This window comes from Manis javanica, chromosome 3 (genome assembly GCF_040802235.1).
Source record: "Manis javanica isolate MJ-LG chromosome 3, MJ_LKY, whole genome shotgun sequence".
NCBI classification, from domain to species: Eukaryota; Metazoa; Chordata; class Mammalia; order Pholidota; family Manidae; genus Manis; species Manis javanica.
Window position 1 is genome coordinate 217,340,339 of NC_133158.1, and position 6,195 is coordinate 217,346,533.

General features: G+C 48.8%; 1 long non-coding RNA gene across 2 annotated transcripts; it reads right to left on the reverse strand.

The window, feature by feature from the left end:
* Positions 1 to 2,295: 2,295 nt before the first annotated feature.
* LOC140848263 (uncharacterized) lies at positions 2,296 to 5,723 on the reverse strand. Of its 2 annotated transcripts, XR_012128836.1 has the most exons (4): positions 4,268 to 5,723; positions 3,986 to 4,082; positions 3,360 to 3,700; positions 2,296 to 2,539 (listed from the first exon to the last, which is right to left on the reverse strand). It is a non-coding gene; the product is annotated as an uncharacterized lncRNA (long non-coding RNA). The 2 variants fall into 2 exon arrangements; XR_012128835.1 differs by lacking the exon at positions 4,268 to 5,723 and having other exon boundaries at positions 3,986 to 4,234.
* Positions 5,724 to 6,195: the final 472 nt, after the last annotated feature.

The following is a 6,195-nucleotide window of genomic DNA, read 5'->3' on the forward strand; positions in this document are numbered from 1 at the left end:
AAAAAAAAAAAGGAAAAATGCTATTCTTGCCAGGGAGTGAAGTCTCTGCAGAAATCGTTTATGTGGAGGGTCCCTCTGGGCCTGGGAACAGTTAGCTCTCAGAAAACTAGAGGACAGCCTCTGCGCTTCTGGGAGCTCAGGTGTGGCAGGTGTCTGTCTCCTCGGAGCCTGCGCTCCGTCCAGCCACTCACTTTTTGGAGGTTTGCCCCTGTGGGCTGGACCCAACTCTTGAGAGTTAAAGAGTCGGAGTCAGAGACAGCCAGAATAATTGGATTCTTGGAAGACATTGCTTTTGCAGAATTCTGCCACAGATGTACTTTGTGGGGTGTTTTCTGTCAAAAAACAGTCCCTTTTTCTATTGAGAAAAGGCAAGAAGCAATATGCTGTATTCGCTAAAGTGCATGGTGGAGAGGGGGCTCCTCTGCCTTTACTATGTTTATTCTTAGGACAAAGTGGACAGCTGAGCGGGCGACTAGGCCCCTGAGAAGAGTGAAATGCACCCCTGGCTTGTGGGGGCCACACTGTTAGGGGCTAGAGAGAACAGGGCACACAGAAGACAGCATGGAGGAGGGCAGCTCATCGTCCCTGCCGAGTACAGCTACATGTGTTCATGCGGGGGTGGGTATTACTGACCTGACCCAGGACAGTCCACAGGAACAGACCCTCCTGTGTGCCTGAGTGGAGTGGGGAAGGTGGACGGACGCGAGTCGGGTGGGGAGCGAAGGTGGATCAGCTCTGTTCAGCCTCCTGCTCAGGGCAGGGGGACAAAATGTGTGGCTCTGGCCATGTCCTGTGGCATGAAAAAGCCTTATTGAACTGCTGTCTATTCAGTGGGGATATTTTAAATCTCAATGCTACAGAATCACCAGAAATGGAGTAAGCAGAGTATTTTGCTAGCGGGTGTTAGAAAGAATGTTTCAAATGCCTCCATTGATTTCAAGACGTGACTCAAACAGGTGAAGCAGGGTCTGGCATCTTTAACACTGGGGTTCGGCCTCTGCTAACTTCCCGAAAAAAGGCAATGTGTTGGGAAAGGATGAGTCGCAGTCTGAGGAGAGGTGTCTTGCTAAAACATCGTTCCTCTTCCCCAGCAACCCATTCCTGTCTCACGAAGCCAGTTGACTGGATGTGTCCGCTGGTTCCTGGAGCTGGGGGCAGGGGAAGTGGCATTTCCGTCTTCCCTGTCGCCTGGGGGGACACCCAGTCCTCGGCTGCAGCATTAAACACAGTGAGAGAAAGCAGAGGCACAGGAAGGCATTTCCACTGTTGTTACGAGCTAGTTATAAAATGAGATTTATTTGTAACAATCTGATGGAGAAAATTGAGTCCCGGGAATTGATGTCCCAGAAAGCCTTTCAAGTCAGCCAGGAATTACTAGAGGACGTGAGTCACACACAAATGCCGAAGAGCCAGGGTAGGAAACTGAGCTTTGACATTTTCTGCAGCCACTGTTAAAGGAATTGCCCCGTTTGCACAATATGAATTATGGTCACAATTAGAGCACTGCCCACTCCCACCCACACGGTCTCTCCTGACATTTGAATACCTTGGGCCCCTAAATGGGCTCTGTAATTCAGCTTTTGTTCTTTTAAATGCAGTTCTTCCACAGATGTGAGGCCAAATAAACAAGGCCCCCAAGGGGCGCTCTCCTTTTCCCAAAAGCTGTGATCCTGATAAACCATTTCAATAATTATGATGGCTCCTCTAGCATTTCACATTTTATTTCTTAAATTTTCTGGAAATGACCATTGAAATTTGAATTTGACAATGGAGCAACCCCCAGTTGATAGTTTAAAATGACAGTGGAAATGATAAAGCGTGTGTTTATATCAAATTTCAGGTACTCAGGTATTCACTCAGCAGCCAGTGTCTGTCACGGTTTTAATGTGTGTCTGACATTGCCGGGCTGTGTTCAGAGAGAAGGTGCAGGTGATTTTTCAGTTTGTGTGATATGCATCCGTTAGAGATTCCACGTGTAGACATGTTTGCAAACCACAGAGCTCACTAAAAATGTGAAGATTCACGGACACACGGAGGAGGCTTTGCCCAAAGCAGGCACGGCCCCTCCCCTGTAGGGCCGACTTCAGTCCTTCCTAATAAGCAAGGGGGTCTCGGGTGACTGAAACCCATTTCTCTGCTGCAACCTTTTGTCCTCCCCTGTAACATTACAGCATAATGACATTCATAGAATTCCAACACCTGCTTTAGCGGGTCCGGGAGTCCTTTTTTCAAAAGTTGCAGCAATCAGGACCCCTGTCACTGGACCTTGAGATTGGTCCTGAATCTGTAGCCCCGTCTAACGAAGAAGCAGGTGACTGCTTCACAAAAGGAAGACTTTGGACACCTGTATTTCCCCCTCTAGACATAAATGAGGGCCCTGGCACCCCTCAGGGCGGCTGGTGCATCCAGTTATAACCCACCACCTAGCAGAGGCGACCAGGGCAGCCAATGGATGACGTCTCTCATCTTCTCAGCAAGAGTTTGCTTTGGAACTTGCTAAGCATTTCTTGTTCCACTTGTGAACATGAACAGTTTCTCTCTGGGGAAAGTGCATACGGCTTTTGTTAACTTGCTTAATATTCATAATTTGCTAATTTCATCTTTTTTCTCAAGAGACATGGAAAAATTAATTGTGTGGTGGTGACAGAGTCTTTCATGGGCATAAAAGGGGGATTGGATCAACAGGTTCCCCAGGCCATTGAATTAAAAATTCAACCTGTACTGTATTTATATTTACCTTATTTTTTGATCCATTGCTCACACTTGAATAAGATTCTTAGGTTCAATTCTCAAACAGCAAATTTGAAATTTTTTTCACTGTTTCATCACTGTCCGTCTCTAAGCCCCAAAGGACGTGTATTCCTCTCTCTCCCTTCTTCCTGACTCACCTTTTCTCTTTCTATAGTAACATGAGCACAAGTAGGGGAACTATCTATTAAGCTTAAAGCTATGTGAGAAATTTTAAAGAAAATGATTATAAAATCCATTCAGAAAAGACATGCTGGAGAGTCAGGTATCATTTTTCTGGTTATTAAGACTGACTTTTAAAAAAAATATTAGTTTGAAATAATTGTGGGCTCACAGGAAATAGTGAGACTAATATATAGCGTTCTGCGTCTATTTCACCTATCTTCCCCAGCTTCCTCGTGCACATGCACACGTGCGTGTGTACTCATGTGTATACGTGTGCAGGCATGTGCATGCGCGTTTCCAGGTCTGCGCAGGTTGGTCCCAGGCATCCACCTGTGCGACCACTGCAGTTATGCAGCAGAGCTGGACGGTCACCACAGGGACCCTCATCCTGGCCCTCCCTCTGTCTCCCGCCCCCAAACCCTAACAGCATCTAATCTGTTCCCCACCTCTGTGCTTCTGTCGTTTCTAGGACACTGTATAATTGGAACCACGCAGTATGTCACTTTTTGAGATTGATTTTTTTCTAAGCTTAATGCCCTCGACATCCATCCGGGCTGTTGAATGTGTTGATAAGCTCATTCCTTTTTACGGCTGAGAACCGTCCCGTTGTGTGGATGGTCCAGAGCCTTTAAACATTTGCTCTTCGAAAGACATTTGAGCTGTTTACAGACTTTTTCAATTGCAGATAAAGCCACTGTGAACAGTGAGTACAGGCTGCTGTGTAGGTACACGCGAACATAAGTCTTCGATCCACTGGGATAAATGCCCAGAGCACGTGGTCGCCCCCCTGCAGAGGAAGTGCGTGTTTAGTTTCATGAGTTGCTGCGTGGGATTCGCGTCAGCTAAGATGCCGACGCCAGTGGCTGTGACAAAGGTGCCAGTATTTTAAGCGGGACAGACTTGGTTTTTCTGCGGCTCAGAGCTGATACGGCCTCTCTGGGCACCTCACCGTCTGGTTCTGCCATGGGCGGCAGGCGGCTCTGGCCCCTGTGGTTCATGCGACTGGCCCCCCCCCCCGGGGCAGCGAGGTGGGGAACAGACGGGGCAGGGGTAAGACCAGGAAGCTACCCACATAATTTTCGCTTGTATCCTATTAACCTGCCCACTTAGCTGCAGTGGCGGCTGGGAAGTGTGGTCCTTATTCGACGGGACACAATTAGCCGGAGCCCCTAAGGTCAGAGCAGGACGCGGGTGTGGGGGCCGCCGGCAGAAACAGGAGCAGCCCTCCAGGAGGCACCCGACAGCGGCCGAACTGGGAGGTGTTACCGGTATCAGCGGGTAGACGCTGCTCAGCAGGCCCCGGGGCACGAGAGGCTCCCCACCTCCTCCCCCGCCCCCCCGCGGCAAAGCGGACCTCCAGCCTCACGACTACAAAGCCCTCGCCCGCCTCATGCCGAGCCTCCTCCCCTCGTTTTCATTTTGTGCTTTTCTAAGAGGTTGTCTGGGATGAATGCCTCTCAGGTGACATTTGGATGGTGTCATCGTGCTTCCTCTGAACTAGGCTGGAACTTGCTTTGGTCTGAGAATCTGTGCCCCCCAAATTCGTGAAATCCTATGACGTCTTAATGCCTGGTGTGACGGTGTGCGGAGTGGGGCCTGCGGGGGGCTGAGGTCGTGCGGTGGAGCCGCATGGCTGGGATCCCCGCTCTTGGCAGAGACCCCACAGAGCCTCCTGCCCCTCCACCAGGTGAGCGCTCGGCTACGAACCTCGTGGGCACCTCGATCTTGGACTTCCCGCCTGCAGAACCGAGGAGTCCGTTTGTTTTGTCTTAAGACACCCAGTCTGCGGGGTTTCGTTAGAACCGTGAGGCCCCCTGGCTCAGTCTGCCAGCGGCCATCAGTGAAGGGCTGAATGCGGCGCGGGGACCCACCGCGGCCCTTGCCCACCTGGCTTCACGCCCCAAGGGGAGATGTCCTCCCGCGGGCTTCCCCACGCTGGTAGTAATGCGCAGTAGGCCGCTGATCCAGAGCAAAGGAGGAAATCTCTTCCTTTAAAGACAACTGTGATTTTGTACAATGATCAGCCTTTGAAGGGACATAAACATAATTTGTTTTTAGTAAGAAAGAGCCCATAATTATTTGGCAAGAGAGGGGAAAACCTCTCATTACTGCTTCACGTGTACTTCAAATGTGGTGAAATACACTGCCGTTCTTGCTGGAAGTTGCAGGCATGAAAAACGGTGTGTTACAGCTTGTCATTTCTGGGTCTGATAATCTGCTTTGATGACAGATTAAAAATGCAGTTTGGCATTTCAGGACATAAATCTCAACTAATCAGCCTGAGCGTACAGCGCCGGGCCCCCAGAGAGTTTCTAACAGGAGACGGTGACGCTTGTTAATAGACTCAGGAATAGTGAGTGGCTTGTCCCCGGTTCAGCCAGAAGAATCAGGAATGTCGCGCCAGTGGGTGCCCCGAAGTCGTTTCTATAAATCTGGAAAATCAGCTGCTGGAAATCATCCCCTGGGATGAAGGTACGTTGTGGGCCAGCTGGAGCCTCGTAGAAGGCAGCCTTTTGTCCCAGATGGTCGTTTAGGAATCAGACATTTCTCTTGTGGACAGAAGCAAGCATCTTGTACCTCATTTCTTGTTTCCCGAGATCTGTGGACCTTCCAGGTCTTTCATGGGGCTTCACAGCCACCTGTCCATAATAGCCACGTGACAGTGAGTCACATGCTCCTGTTGCATTTTTGTTCCATTTCCATCTACTTGTTACTATTCAGATCTTTATTATTAGTATGTCCAGTTAGACAGTAAGTGCCTTGGGGGTACTGATCTGGTACTTTCTCCCATGACAGCTTGTAGAGTTCCTTGCCTCACACCTCTTCCAGTTTTTATGTTTTAGCTTTGCTTAATTCCGTGGTTCCTCAGCATGCTCTTGGAGCCATAGTTACATTTATTATTATTATGGGATTGCATGCAACTCATTTGTTCTTAATCGTGGAATACAAAGGAACTTGAAACAGAAAAGAATAGAGAATAAAAGATCTGGGTTTTATGTGATTACGGTCTTTTAAATAGTTAAGGAAGTGCACATACATTAAAACAAAATGCAGAAACTTAATTTGTTGTAATCTGCTGATATCTAGTAAGGATCAGTTAAAGCAGAATGCACCTGAAATGTTAAGCTTCTGTGGCAATGAGGAAAGACTTTTTAAAATATCCGTGTTCATTTGTGAAGGAACAGAGCCCTTGGCCTCTGAGATGCAGACCGGTCTTGAGCCCCATCTTCCTTAGGCATCGAATGGGGCCCGTGGTATCTTCCTTTCAAGGCTGTCGTGAGT